Genomic DNA, 16,918 nt, shown 5'->3' with positions numbered 1-16,918 from the left:
TTACATTTGTAGTTTTGGGCGAAATGTCAATACGTATGAAATATGGTATAAATATGGTATTCATGCCCCTCTCAGGATGAATTGTAATGGCTTTGGTGATCCCTTTAATCTAACGCCATCATCAGATCAAATGATCAAATGCATGCAAATCTAATGACACTTTTGGACAGTGTACCTATCTGTCTCCAAGCCCAGAGAGAAAATGGGAAAGCTTACATGAAGACAAAAAAAACCCAAATCTCCTTATTGGTTTATTGATGTGAAGAGAGGCAGTCAAAAATACTTGATGAGGCAAAGAAAAGAGACAATGTACCCCAACAGAACAGGACCACTCAGATCAAAATGCATTGAATTGGCTACAAAGAGTGTCAGCCGTGTTTACGGCACCTTTTCTTCAGATTTGACCTCTGTAATTTAATTAGACCAAAGACAATCCATGTTGTCTGGTCTGCCTTGTAATTACAAGGGCTTATGATCCTGGAAGCTTTCCAGAAAGAGGATGTGTCAGCTTATAGGGGTTTGAATACAGCCATCAATAACTCATCAGCAATGACAGAGCCCAAATACAAATAGGCAGTCTTCTGTGAATAAGAACACAGCTGGGCATCCTTTCACAGGGACACACCTCACCCCCAAATACAATTACACACTGTCTCACACACACAAAACTAGATACACATGGCCACATACGCAACCATGTACCATCCTCAAAGATTGTATTTAAACAGAAAATACACAACCATGCAGACAAAAGTGAGTTGTGAAATCCCAGAACTCAGCAAATGTTTGACAGCACATAACATAGGAGCCAAAACAACCAGTGGCCACATGATCTGAGAAAACCAGCTGATCCTCGAAGGAGTTTACCAAGAAAATCCAAACACTACCAAATGTGTGTCTGCAAAGTTTACCTGGAGTTCAGAACCCTCTTAGCTAGACTAAAGACTAAAAGATCGACTACAGCAACAGAAAACACTCAAGGCAACTCAAATCCCCCCTAAATGTACTGATCTATGCCTCATTTTTGATGTATTCATTTACTAAACATAACCAAAATCCATATAAAACACATATATTCCAAACAGAACAGTTGAAAAGAAAGATGTCAACATATCTTAAAAAAGTTTTTTATGTTTTTGACTCACTTTTTTGCTGGAGTACAGGTTAAGTGTGACATTTCTTCACTTTATGTGCTCTTTTCTCACACACCTCACACTTCCATTATCATCTTTTCAATATTCCCCTTAAGGTTGCTAGATCATGATTATATTTCCCACAAACTCCAAGGAAGGGCCCAGTACACCGGTGGGTCCGATCACTCAAAGCACGTTTACGCTACATGCCTCATTCATACACAGATGAACTGCATTAGGAGCAGTTTGGGGTTCAGTATATTGCTCCAGGACACTTTGACATGCAGCAGGAGGAGCCAGGGATCGAACCACCAACCTTCTGATTAGTACGTGACCCACAGCTGCCCCCGAAACAAGCACAGCACCACCATCTGTGTAGAGTTTGGTTGTTTGTCTCTGTGTGTCAGCCCTGTGATAAACAGGGAACCTGTCTGGGGTGTACTCTGCCTCTCGCTCAATGTCAGCTGGGGTCGGCTCCAGCCCCCCACAACCATCCACAAGCAGTTATAGATAATAGATGGATGGACCATTCCCACAAATGCAATTTCCTCTTTCAAAGTCAACATTTTTACACCATATTGCTACATTTGTGTTTGTTTTGAAGAACAGCAGGAAAGAAAACAGCTGAAAAATGCTTTTATTGTAATGTAATGTAATGTAATGTAATTATTTAATAGCCACTGATTTAGACATATCCATCTAAATGACATATTGTTATTTTGTGCTACTGGCAGAAAAGTGTATATGACTGAGTGTGAAAAAAATGAAGCGTAATTCAGCGTACATAATGAAGTTAAATTTCAATTATTTTTCATCTTGACATTATCCAAGATGATTTGAACACATCTCTGAGATGCAGGTAGGGCTGAGGGAAACCTCTCTGCTGACTTAAACTCTCTCTGCTCCATTTGCTTTTGCAGAAACAGCTAAACCTCCCTTAAGTAAGTCTCCTTGTCCTGTTTGACAACAGAACAGCCAGACAGGGACGCAGTCAGCCCTCATAGCTTTCCTGAGAGATGATCCTTTTTAAACATGACCAGTGGAGAACACAGTGACAGTGAGTCCTGCACTGCAGGGCTGATGTGGGTAAGAGTTTCTATTACGAGGTGACAACAGTATGAAATCAAATTCTAATGGAGCAAAACCCACCAAATTGAAACACGTTATAGAACAAAATGTTACCTGTTCTCATAACTGGAGGCAATATTTGTTCTTACATTGAATATATTGTATGTGAGTCACATATAAATGTAAAAGGAACAAAGCACAACACAGATGACTATTTTATGGATCTTAATGGACCTTTGTCATAAATTACGAGTCACCTTTTGTGCGGCATGCTTGTCACACGTCCGTTAATATATCACTTTCATTGATTAGCCTATTGACACCCTGCCAAATGGTGTTCACCATTAGGATCTCCAGAGGTGTTCACTGTGCCAGGACATAATGATGAAGGAATTTAGATTTACATTTAACACAGCATGCAATTAGCTGAACTTATACCCAGAACAATTCACATAGAGCTCAACAGTAGAATCAGCTTTGAACCAAAATTACAGACATTAGAGGAAAGCACTGTTAGGGAGGGCAATTAGCACTCAGAAAAAAAAGTCAGCATATCATTATCTATCTCAACAGATTTATGAAAAATAATTCAAAGAACTGTCTGCTAACAAATAAAAAAACATGCAAAAACATTCCCACCATTTAATCAGCCAAGATGTTCATCTGAAGTGAAAGCAAAGTAATTGAACACTGAATTTATTAATTCTAGGTGAAACTGAAGACACTGGCTGCCTAAAAACACCACAGTCAGGTGATCACCCAACATGGTAACAAACGGCAATACAGTGTTTTATTTTGCTTTAAATTATTTTCTTTTTTTTTTATTGTTTTTAAAATGCTTCCATAAAATGGAAGGAGCAAAATGCCAGTGGGGGTCCATGTTACATTTCCTTCCTCACATTTGTATTTTTCTTGGCCTTCCAGGATGTTCATGACTTAAAATTGAATATATTTGGCTTGTTACTAAACTGTAAAATCCTGATAATTATAACTATTTTATGCAACAATGCAATGGGGAATAGTAGCATCTCCAGATTATCATTACCTGGATTGACAATGTCTACCAACAAAGGCAAAAGAAAGGAGTTACTATGTGACATTCAATTCAAAGACAATAAACCAGTAAAGCAATACATCAGTGGCTGACTGTTGAGGAAGAGCAGAAGGTTTCTCCCAGCATGTGTTAATCACAGTGGGAAAACTGTCTTGTTGAGTATTTGTGACCAACAGCACCAATCTTCACACTGTATTCTTTTTTGCTAACACCAACAGATAATCCAGCACATTTCCAAGCAATCTAAATCATCTTATTACTCAGTCAAAGAAGACTGCATATAATTTAATCAATGTTGTTTTTGGAGGCAATGAACGCCTGTGAAAAAAAAATCGGCAAAGGCAATAAGATAATTGTATACTCATTACACATGTGGTTTGACCTGAACTCACGACTTGCTTCATCATCACAGTCATAACTCATCTCTATGTGGTCACAATACCACATGTTTCTTTGTGCATTAATCTTCTGATGAAACCATAACTTAAAAGGTCCAGTGTGTAACATTTAGAAGAATCTATTGACGGAAATGAAATCTAATATTCATAATATGTTTTCATTAGTGCAATAACAATGCAATAAGTGCAATAAGAATTGTTTGTTCTACAGAGTTTGCAATGTTAAACCACCATGTTTCTACAGTAGCCCAATGCATTTAACTTAATGATGTAATAGTTCTTGGACAACCATGGAGCTATAGAATATCACAGACATGTCCTTTACCAAACATTGTGTCATTTTAATTAATAAATTACATTTTCTGTCAATTATTCTTATCGGTGCTGTTGGGTGGACACCCTGTACGAATGTCAAAAAAAATATTTCTTTTCAGAAATGAAATAAACCCTGTGTATTTACAGTAATTAAACATGGCATTGTCAAAGTCAGTACTGGTGATTAAAATGTTTCTTTTCCTCGGTTAAATATTTGTAAAACCAACAGACAGATCAATAACATTGATTAATGAAATAAATGACAATATATGGATATACAAGGCTCTCCACCCCACATGGACAATATGGAGATGCTCAATTAAAGGTCTAAGCATTCTTAACCTTTTATTAATCTCACCATATACCACCATATACTCTACAAGGGAAGATTTTCTCTCACAGGCTGACACCAACTCACTTTCCTTGTCTGTATAAATTTCTTGTTCTTTGATATCTTCAAACCCATATGGCAAGATCACTCCATAACTGAAAAAAAAAAACTCTAACACCAAAGAATAAATACAGGTGTCATCCGTCTTGTCTGAGGGGTGAAAATGATGAATGCAGTGCTCTGCCTGTTATCCGATTTCTTTCCTCTGTTGGCTTCTTTGGGCCTTTAACAGGATTTACTGAATGATGTATGTCACAACTGCCATTTTCAAGACAAGCTAATGCTGTGAGAACTCAGAGAAAGCAATTTAGTTATCAAAAAGCAAAGAGGATGGGGGAGAAACAATTCACCACATGTCAGAGATGAAGTTGTAAATATTGTAAAACACACAAACAAAGACAGGGATTGATGTAACTGTGTCAATGCAAGTATGTATTACCTCCAAAGGCACAGCATTCGCCTTCTTGTTCTTTTTGCATTAGTCTGCAGTTGACAAACAGCTTTAGGTGCACCACCTCAAGCCTCTGGACGGAAGTATGTATGGCCAGATTTGCCTCTAGCTCAGGAAATGGATATGCATACACTGTATGTGTAACTTAAAGTACAAAAATGTTATTCTTAGAAAAATGTATGGTTTAGTCTAGAAAATGTGAGAACAGAAAGAAAGGCCAACAACAACTTAAAACCCTTTAATTTACAACTGGCAATTCTTAACTCCTGTCCCTTTTTGCTCTCTGCTCCAATCACAGTTGAGCAAGCTTCAGTCAGAACTGTTGACAGTATATATAATGGACAGAGCCTCCGGGTCTGTGAACTGAAGCCGACACAGAACCTTGCATTCTATGTAATGGCCAGCGTGGGCGGCTCCATTGGCTGAAATAAAACACAGATACGATGCAGTCTTATGGAGAAATGACCCGACTTCTCACTTGATTTATTAGTTAGGTAAACTTTTTCCAAGTTTTAAGACTTAATATAAATCATAAATTATGGTCAAATGTAAAATAGACGATAAAGCATGGTATGCTTTTGGGCATGGCTACCTTGTGATTTTCAAGTCATTCCCAGAGAGTCTGTCCAGTGCAACACGCCAAACTTAGATCAAGTGGTCAAATTAGGAATTGCTGATAAAAATATAAATCAAGATTCTTCTACTGCATTGCCTATTTCTCACCTAAAATTGTTTCAGAAACATGTTTTAGTGTACTGTTTAGCTGTAACGCGAAAACGCGTGTGACAGGGGCGAGCCGCCATTGTTTATTGCTGCGGATGGGTCGAAACTGTGCAGCTCAACTCACTTAGGAAGGGTCAACTGTTTAATCAAAAACACAAAAGCGGAAAATCCTTACATTTGAGTAGCAGGGCCATTTTCTGCTTGATAATCAAATTGATCAAAACCTACATAATCAAATGAATAATTGTTTCAGAACTACTTGGAGATGTATACTGTGTAGATGGTGCCACAGACTGGAAGGTGTGTAATTTTCTTCATGTAAACATCTAATCGTAGCTTTGGAAACACATATACAAGTGTTACATAGTCCCTAGCTTCATATCCAACGAGAGAATTCAACCCATTCAAAGCTAAAAACTGACTATTGTTTCCTCACAAAGACTGCTAATTACAAAAAGCCTGCAAGAATAACTATTACACTACAGGGAAATAGTGAGAGACCTAACAATAGTTAATGAATGACGCATTTCTTGAATAAAGAAAATAATTTATTCAAGTCATTTTTAGTCACAAAGTAACAATGCACTTCAGAAGAACAAGTGGATTGATTAGAATGTTCTTCTTTTCTATCACAAGATTCCCATGTGAGGGCAGATCTTTTGGATTAACAAGAGGCTTAAAGAAGCTGTCTTCCTTATTGTTATCACTGGCATCCTAACCCGCTCGACCTTAATTGGCATACTACTATAACAGACAGAACTTCCACTGAATACATTTAGATATAAATCCAAAGTCACAGGTCTCCAGAGGCATGTGAGGCACAGAGCTATTTCCTCCATGCATTTTAAGTATGCATCGAAATCAAATCTGAGCACATTTTCTGGGTCGGTTTATTTTCTAAATAGAGGCGTCGGTTGAAATCTGTCAGCAGCATGATTGAGAGATCTGTGAAGGAATCATCCATGGTTTGCGTCCAAATCCCCTGCACTTCCCCAAAACTCAAAATCCCTCATCCCCTCCAATCAAGCCAAGCAAACTGACAGGTTTCTCTCTTCCTCTGCCGTTTTGTTTCCATCCTCTTCTCTACTTTTTTCAATTTTTTCTCTCAGTCTCTGAACTATTCTCTGATTTTTCCATCAGTCTGCCACTTAATCGTTCACTTTTCCTTTGATGCTGTTTTTGTCCTTCCCTCTCTGTTCCTCGTTCTCTCAAGGTGGCATATCTGTATGGCCGAGAGTGCAGAGATCTGGAGAGGAAGGCGAGAGAGTGAGGGGGAAAAAGGTAGGGGACTGATCTGAACTCACAGGCAGACAGCACGCCTCACTTGGTTCCCGAGCCTCATTGTGTAGCAGGTGTGTGCGTGTGTGTGTGTGCGTGTGTGTGTGTGTGTGTGTGTGTGTGAGAGCCTTGGCAGTCATTATGAGCCATAGGGCTAAGTCTGCCTCTGTGCAGACCCCTGCATGGGTCTCTTTATGGGTTCCCAGCCTTTTTGGCAGGTGAGCCCACACTGAAGACTGTGCAGTAACACTGTATTGGAGCTTCTTCTTCAATTGTTTTTGTCATCTAATAATAACAGCAATAGTAATTTTGTCACTCAGTAAATTTTCAAAGTGCCTTACACCACACAAGGGAGTCTGCATTACAAATAAACATATAAAATAACTTAAAAAAACAACCACACAAAAGATAATTTTAAGTATAAAGAACCAAGATAAATACTAGTAAAATATGTCTCAATATAAAAGATGATAGTCATGGGTAGTAGAAACATTTATTCAACCAAAAATGAGAAACATCTATTTTTGGCTGTAAACATTTCACACTACAGAATTTCCAAGGATCAACTGACAAAAGATTTCTGGGGGGGGGGTTTTGGGTATAATTTCATAATTTTACCAGAATTTATGTTTCCAGCTCATGTAATTCATCATCTTTCTACAGGTTCTGTATCTACTATCACAGGTTTTTAAGCTTAAAGGTTAGGTTAAATGTAATCACACTCCCTCCGTGCATGTTAGAATCTGAGCTCTTCTATGCTGGTTAATATAGCATGTCGGAGCACACGTGTATGTTTGTGCATGTGAGTCACTCCCTGTGAAACTGCTGGCTTTGAGGATAGCAATAGAGCAGCTATTTCTTTTCTCATCTAACTCAGTGAATTAAGCATTTATTTAAACCAAACTAGTGTTGGTAATTGTTAGAACACTGGAAACACAAACGAGGACAGTTCTGGTGAGTTTTATTTTGTTTCTGTTGATTCTGAATGAAGTGAGTTTTATGCTGATCTGCAAAGTAAAGTTAATGTTGTTGTAAATGGAATCTCGTGACTCTGGTTGAACAAAATAAACATAACATAAAGTAAAAGTCAGTAAGTAAAACCAAAGTCAGATAAACTCAGAGTGCAGTTTTATGGTTTGTTGTTTTATAACAGTGAGAATCCACTTTAGCTCGGTTAATGCTTATTTACAGTTTGGATCAGGAAGCAGATTTTCTCAAAGGGAAAGAAATATCCAAAGATGGAGAACCAAACCAGTAGCATTTTCAGTTTATGAGTGAGGCTGTTTAGCTTCATATCTGCTATATTACACTCACCTTAACCAATCTCTTACAGTTTCTCCCTCTTTACTCCTCCACTGTACTCTCTCTCACACTCAAACTCACACACTCATCCACAAGTACAAACACACTCCAGAGGAGCCAAGGTCAACACACACTCACAGATGTGCATCCGTAGATGGTGGGTGATGTGAAAGCCAAATGAAAGTTACACAGATAGGAGGATTTGAGGTTACGTAAAAATAAAATCAACAAAGCTGCAGTGGTTAATCTCGGCTTTGATCTTAAGCAGAGCTCTGTCTTACTGTTTGGGGTTTTTTGAGGGGGGCAGATGCTTATTATAGAAGAGATTGCAGTCTCTGAGATTAGTGCTGACGGAATTGAGAAAATTCCTGGGGACCTCATAAGTTTATGTACCTTCCTCACTGTGCATGAAAACACTTTCAATATTAAGAAAATCTGTGTTTCCCAGAGTGATGCAGGTTATCTTCAAAATGCAATCACTTACTGATTATGATGGTTATTACTGCACATTGCTTAAACAAATCTGTATTATTACAAATATTCTGTAATAAAGATAATTACTTTTGCAGAGCGTGATGTTAAAAATATGAGCAGAAATTATTACAAATTGTTTTACATCCCATATTTTCTGAGCACTAAATGCCATGCCAATGCTATTTTTGACCTGATCTACTGCTACTAATACAATAAATGCAGCAGACACCAGAAACATAGTAGTGTCTTATCTATTCTCCCCTCCCATGATGTTAATTTTTTGTGAACTATTATCTTGCATAGCTGTGTGATATCACAAGTAATATTTAGCACTGCCACGTAAAATCAGCTTGCTCCTAAACTAGAACACAAACAGATCTGCAACAGCTTGTCTCCCAGTATGGCAAGGCTCATTACTCTTAGTATAGCAGAGTCTTCCTGCTCCCAGTCTACAAACACATGATCTATCTGTGGCCTTTTAAGAGGAAATGTCAAATCAGCACGTAGGATAAGGTCAGGGTGAGAGCAGCTGATGGGGCATCACTTCACACAGGGGAAAAAAAACTCAAAAATACAAACAAGCGCACCTTGCCAGTTCAGTACATCGCACAAAAATCTCCATCGTCAGTCATTTAGTCTGGGATTGATTGTTAGAATTGTTTTTTGAGTCAGAAGATGATAGCCGGAAACATTATAAATCACTCTTCTACTATCAAGAAAATGTCACCAAGGAAGTTTTGGAAAACCTGGTGAAAAGTTAAATAATTAGTTAATTAATAATCAGTGGGCCAAATCTTCTACATAGAAAAATGAGACATTTTTCACTGACAATACAAAATGTATTGATAGCTACAGTAATTTGCTTTTTAAAAGCCAACAGTATTTTGTATATTTCAAAGAATAATTACAGCTCATCTGCCTTTGTAATTCATTTAAGGCTGCAAAAGTTCCCAATGTGAAGGGTAACAAATCTCACTATTTAAAGCCAAAGTAAAATTGCTCTACCAGGTGAGCCACCGAGGGTCCCAGCTTGCTAAAATTAGCACATATTCTTCCCCCCTCAATGCTGTCCCACATTAAAAGAAGGGGGGTCACACACTGCAAAACTCTTGCAGTAACGAACAGTCATGGAGTATTGCCCCCCCGAACTGATTAACTACCTGCGTGGCTGTTTTTAAAGTAATGCAATGCATGTTTAAATGTCCTTCCTCAAACATATTGCACTAATCCAATTATATTTTACATAACATATTGTACTTAAAATGTTTCTAAAACTAAAATTCCCATTCAGTTTTGATGTGATTGATTTAAAGATCTACAATGACGGATATGATGACTAGGGTACTATTATATCAAGGTACTTGCCTCTTCTTCCATTGCCAGTAAAGCTTTGCATGTCTGCACCAAACCCTGTAGCATCATGTTTCCATTTTATTCTTTTATGTTGACCTGAATAAAGCCTCACACTTCAGCATGAAAGAGGAAAAAAAGAATAAGCAACAGCCCTTCTTCAACAGTCTTTCATTTATCATGAGGAGCCTTGGAGGAAAATATATATTACAGACAAAGAGAGAAAGGAAACTGCTGTTGGTCCAGCATCCATGCTAAACCTCATTCAATCATACCGTTTTACCCTCTCCTTTTCTTATACTACGTCTCTCTTTTCATCTTCCTGCCTGCATATCTATGTCTTTCTCACCTTGTCTTTCTCCATCTTTCTCCATCTGTCGGTCCCATTTTTGTTTTTTTGTGGACACACTGTGGTGTGGCTGCACTTTAAAAAGTATCCAAATTACAGAAAAAAAAGCTTGGTGAGGTCCAACAGCCTGGAGTTGTGGTGCTTTCTCCTGAATTATGCTATTTGTTTTTCTCAATCCTAAAGGCCTGGCGGGCCTGCTTTCAACATTTTCACACATGTCCTGCAAAGGGAAGAAGAGAGGCAGATAAAAAGGAGGAGCTGGTGATGGAGTGAGGGCAAGATGGGGGGAAGAGAGTGTGTAGTCTGTGTGTGTTATTGTGTTTCTATAAACAAGGAGTTAATCCTTCAAAGATGAAGACATTTTTGTCCAGTTCCCACTTCTACAAAGGACTCAGTTAGGATTAGAAATTGGGATAAAATTTCAAGGAATAATCCTGATAGTCACATGCTGTAGGCTTAAACCAGTAACACCAACATGCTACCAGAGAGTATCCTTTTGCCATAGCTCAGCAATGAAACACAATCCAGATTTTGCACGAATACATTTTAAGTTTGGAAAATAACCACAGCAGTGATTTATCTAACTGACTGCAGTGTTTCTGTAGTTTCTGTACCAATACCAAAATAAAGCTATTTTCACAATTAGCAGTATAAACAAAACTCTTTTTTCATTTAACAAAAGCCAAACTGTATATATAAAAACAATACTACAAAATTCTGATTTAAATTGAAAACCCTGATCAAAGCATAATTTAATGAGGGTAAATTTTGGCCAACATTTAGTACTTTGTAGTTTTTTCACATTCAAAGCTGCATACAAATTATAAAATTGTCCCAGTACTGATACCAGTATTGAAAATTCATCCTTTACTGCCTAAAATGCGATATTGGTATCGGCCAGTATGCATGTCTTTGCACCGATCCAATACCACGTAGTTTATTAGCCCAAAAATGGGACCCCGCTACTTCCCAGCAGTGTCCTGTGTCCAGGATAGAGAAGTCATGACCTGCCCTTCTCTGACTCTGACAAAGGGTTTAAACCTGAGCTAGGCTATCAGCAACGATAGCAATCATACAGGCTTTGTAGTACATTGTTGTTCGATCGGATCAGTGCTCAGTATCAGCCGATATGCAAAGTTCAGGTATTGGAATCGGTACTGGGAAGGAAAAAATGGTAACTGAACATCTCTATACATTTCAGTTGTTACTAAAACACTAGTGAGGTTTGATATGCAACCCTTTGCATTTTGTGTGTGTGTGTGTGTGTGTGTGTGTGTGTATATGTGCGTTTGTGTGTGTGACTCTTTACTGTGTGCATCTGGCTATGTGTGGTATTGTTATCTTTTACTGTGTTTTGATGCATACGTGTGTTTTTAACGGGCAGATTGGCCATCTGGAGAACGAGGTGTTTTTCTGGTTGGCTGACTTATAGCCCGGCACTGAGCCAAGAAAGGTTTATTAAAAAGGATATGAAAAGCAATTACAAAAACAATACTAATACATTATTTAACACTGATGATGTTGAATTATTTATTTATTATCATCAGCAGACAAACCTACCGGCTGCAAAAGTGGATCCCACTTCGCTACTACCTCATGTCTCTGCCACTGCCAACGTTTATTTTGCTTTATCCTGCTTTATCCGTGTAACCTTGATTTTTACACCTCCTGAATAAATACACTGAATCTAATACTGAATCTACCTGAAAGCTGAAGATGGAAAACAAAACTTTAAAAATTCCTATCTCAAATATGAATGCTGTCTGCAGAACAAGTGATATTCATGTAGAAGTGAAAAAGGATATTTGAGTTAGTGCAAAAATGCTAAGTTTCAGGGTTAAACGCATAACATAATGGTAGAAATTCTAATACAGTTTGTACATTTTGTTTCTGTTATTGTTTGAAATTATATATAAATAAGAGTCTACAGCTATAACTCAAAATTCCTCAAAAAGCATTGCTTCTGCTTATATGAGAGGTTTGTGCATCTTTATCCATGTCTCAATACACCAACAAAAATACAAATGAGCAGTATCCGTGTCCAGAGTGTTTGTAAGGGTCTGTATTTGTGTGTGTGTGTGTGTGTGTGTGTGTGTGTGTGTGTGTGTGTGTGTGTGTGTGTGTGTGTGTGCGTGTGTGTGTGCGTGCACTAGTCCCTACTCCTCATGCAGCACTGCCACCCTGACTCACAGCCAGACACATATTTCATGGCTTGATGGTTTCTCTGTGTGATGCCAGGGCCTGATAGCTTATCTGTGGAATCCTCCTCACTTGCCTGCAGTTTAGTTCAATAAAATGTGGGAAAGAACAGGGATTGACAAAGAAACCACAGCGAGGGGAGAAGATCAGATACAGGAGCCTGATACACCACTCAGGATGGGAGCCTTGGGTCAAAGCAGGACAGAAAAGAGGCCACCATCACGTACTTGGTATAGGCATCATACATCTACTTACTGCTTGCACAATACAGGGTACCTTTCCTTATTCCTGTTAGCACTGCAATTTCCTTTTAAAGTATGTTATCAACAGAGGCAACCAAAAAGGGGAAGAGAATATATTTAATCATGTTTTCATCATTATTCAAATCACACTCTCTCATTCGAGCTACAATCAATGTACATCATGTATTTACCTCTGACCATGAAACCACACAGTAGTGACATTCTGTGGGTGTAAACACCAGTTACATGAAAAAACAGCAGAGCAGCGGGAAAGTAAACAGCAACCAGCAGTTTCAGTGAAGTTCTTCACCGAGTGTGTGTGAGCAAACACAATCAGTCAAGGCGATGAACTCACATTGAGCAGATGTCTCTGTTTCAGTGATGTTTGACAGATGGACCCCACTGCCAAACACTGGCTATCAGGTGAAAGCTGGACGTGTACTTCCTGCATTTTCTATGGCAAGCAGAAATTAATGGTAAAGTCCATTTCTCACAAACAGCTGTTAAATTCTTTGCACTGAGTGAATGTATCAAGATCATTGTGTTTATCTGCCATAATACATCTCGATCCAATGCATATTTTTTGGTCTCTATTAAACAAGCACCAAAAGCATTCATGTCTCACCATCTCAACACCATTACATAGTCTGTATTGCACTTGTACAGACAAATATATGGGGACACATCAACATATGAATATCAGCACATTCATCCAGTAAAACTATAAAAGTACAATTAAAAATCGGAATCACGGTCAAATTAATGTTGACATGACTGGTATTTATAATACCAGTCATATCCTATGAGGTTAGCCTTAGAACAGTCGCCTGAACTGATAAAATATTACTTTTGATACAATATGATTAAGAATAATGAGTAACCCTTTTAGGCTAATAATTACACAGACTGAAAAAAATAATCTAATCAAATAGCCTGTAAAATTAAGTGGGTTTTTGTTGTTTGTTTTTGATATTGAGGAAGTGTAAAATGATGTACCTTGCACGTGATTAATTTAAAAACAAAAAGAGTAAAGAAAGGGATGTTTGGAGAAATGCTACTGACAAATAGGGCAATGCTTTGAGTATCGTTTTTGCAAATGGCGAACACTGGAAATATTTTTGTCACATTACCTAGGGACAAGAAGAGGGAGGGTAATAAAGAACACACGGGCAAGGATGAAGGCAAAAGACAGAAAAGCAGGGTAGTGAAGGACAAATGAGCTTTGAGTTTGAACTCATCGGGGTTAAAGAGTGGTAAAACAGTTCTTGCTTTCATGGAAATTGTAACGTAGCCTACTATTAACTCTGCCAGTGGCCTTTACTCGTAGGGGTCTTCAGGTCAACCTTATCTGTGTATAAATAAGACACACACAAGCTTGAAGTCAATATCACTGCTTCAGCTGCTGCTAGTTGCTTAGTAGTTGTTCCCTACTGACACACACACACACACACACACACACACACACACACACACACAGATGCTTAAAACTCCAGCCAACTTCTCAGGGTGGCATTGTTCAAATATACAGCTGCCCCAGCTCTGATTAATTCATTACAGGGCCAAGCACAGTACACTGTGTGTGTGTGTGTGTGTGTGTGTGTGTGTGTGTGTGTGTGTGTGTGCATTGTGTTAAGCCAAAGACAGAAACAGTAGGGTGGGAGAGAGAGAATGAGGGAAAGATGGCAACAGAGAGAAAAGAGCAGGGAGGGAGAGAGAGAGCATGCAGAGATAAAAAAAAAAGTTAGAGGGGTACAGAAAAACAGAGAGAGAGAGAGAGAGAGAGAGAGAGAGAGGGGCATGTCGGGTTCGGATTATTAGTGCTCCCTAGTGGTCAGCTGGCGGATTTATTCATATGATTTACTACATGGTCCCTGCTCTGGGATTTTGTGTTTGTTCCCACTCACGTTCCTCTCATATTGTATTTATCATGTGTGACTTTGAAATTGCCGCTGCCATCGACTTTGAGCCTCTTAAGCAGGCTTGACATATACGTCCACCCCTCCGCTGCCATCACCACACCCACAACAAATAGTCCTCTAAAAGACCGCCCCCACCCACCGCCAATTCCCCTCAAGCCGACACACACATACAAACGACCCAACAATGAATTCTAAGAGGCAGACTAATAAAGGCAATTGTGTTGATGTATGCAGCTCTTAGCCGGGGTTACTGTGTGCCAATGGACAATGTTTTGCCGAGTTCCGTCCCCATTGTTCTATTTGAAACAGAGTTAGGAAAATACCCCATTTATCGTCCGTCAAACAACGGCCTCATGTTTCTATATAAATGTTAATGCTCTCTCCCGGAGAGCACAGTTTAGTCCAGGGGGGACTTCCTCTGAATGCAAGGAAGAAGGAGCCGCAGCCAGTGGGAGAAAAAACGACAAGTCAGCTTAGAAACAAGAAAGTAATCCAGCTTTTCACTAAACTCCTTTATGTGAAAATGTCAGATTGGATTAATAAAAAGGCCTAACATGGTCATTATGGAGTTTTATTTTACCCAGTTGAGGAAACAAGGGAGTAAATGAGCAGATTACCCAAAGTGTCTGTGCACATAAAAGTTTATATCTGAAAAATAATACTCAAACACAGTATATCATAATATTACCAATATAAGTTATATGCATATGATATCATCAGTTGATAAGTCAATTTAAAAAGGTCCAGTATGAATCCACCATGTTGAACCACCACGTTTTTACAGTAGCCCAGAATGGACATAATTCAATAGCACCAAATCATAACAAAAACTACATTGGCTAGCGGGGGCTGATCGACTACAGCAGCTGAAGATTTAGCTTCCATGGTGCAGAGCTGCGCTTGCAATTCAAGTCTTGCATCCAGCACGAAAAATACATTTATTACCTGTACCATCAACACCCAAGGAGGCTCACATTTGACACACCGAGCAACAGAGAGCAGGAGAGTGATAGAAATACAGGGACGCCAATCTCTAAATGCTAAGCTAAAGTTCTGTAGCTAGCCGAAGTGAATAGTGCGCAAACAACTATGGGATTAGCAACAAAGTCGCGAAAAATGCTTGAGCAGAACTAGTATGAGTTTAAATGCACAGCAGACTTGACACATTCGGTGTGTGTTCAACAGGCGCCAACTGCAACAATGCGGCCGATGTGTGTTACATGTAGTCTGAAGTCTACTTGTTCGCAGAGGTGACAGTATAATGACCAGCAATTACGTCACCTTACCACAACAATTTCCACCTAATACATTTATATTATATTTGGCATTCAGTAACAAACATGAATTCCAATAACTACCTCAGTCTTCTTAAGAAAAAGTAGAAATCAGCTGCCACTTAAAACTGTAAACTAACCTGAAAGTCAGAAGCAGCAAACAAACTCTACAGCGAGAAGACAGCCAGCAAATGTTTCTGCCCCTAACGAGTACACCGAAGATCAAGACAAACTTGCAGTAAAAACAAGCTGCCAGTCCGTAGGGAGACCTCTCTATCCGTATTTCTTTCTCTCTCCTCGGTTCCCTCACTCATCTGCTCATCCTGTAATCTATTCCCTTCATCTGTCCATCCATCCATCCATCCATCCATCCTCTTTGACTCTCAAAAAGGCGTGCAGGGAAAACTTTTCTCCTCAGCACCTTGGAGACGCACAGGCATGCTAGAATAAACATTTCATAATGGAACTATTGATTTGCCGTGGGTGTTTTTGTTTTTTTTCTTATCATTGAAGGTAGAAGTATTCTCAAGTCTCAAGGTGATGGAGATGATTATGTGAAGAGTTTATTCATTTGTTTATTTATTTTATTCAATCAATAAAGGGTGGGAAAAAGGTGAGGAAAAACAGGGATTTATGAAGAATAAGAATAATGAAGTACACATTTTAACAGTGCATTTTATATCAAAGGATAGGTTTCATTATAGTGATACATATTTTAGACAATATTTTACAACAAAGTAAGACAAACCAGAGAGGAAATGGTATGGTATATTGTTATATTATGGTATGGAATCGGTATTCTCATGGCAACAGATTTTAAACTGATTTTATGTATTATACACATTAGTATGGCTACTGATGAGGGGCTCCTCCTGCTGGTCACACTGGAACACAGTGGACATAATGTTTTACCCTATAAATCATCTGCTAGCCGATATATTTGTTTAATCTCCCAACTCTATACTGGATGCATTATTCTGTTGTGGTTCAAGCATGAA

The sequence above is a fragment of the Dicentrarchus labrax genome, unplaced genomic scaffold, assembly GCF_905237075.1.
Source record: "Dicentrarchus labrax unplaced genomic scaffold, dlabrax2021, whole genome shotgun sequence".
NCBI classification, from domain to species: Eukaryota; Metazoa; Chordata; class Actinopteri; family Moronidae; genus Dicentrarchus; species Dicentrarchus labrax.
This window is presented reverse-complemented; position numbering follows the sequence as displayed.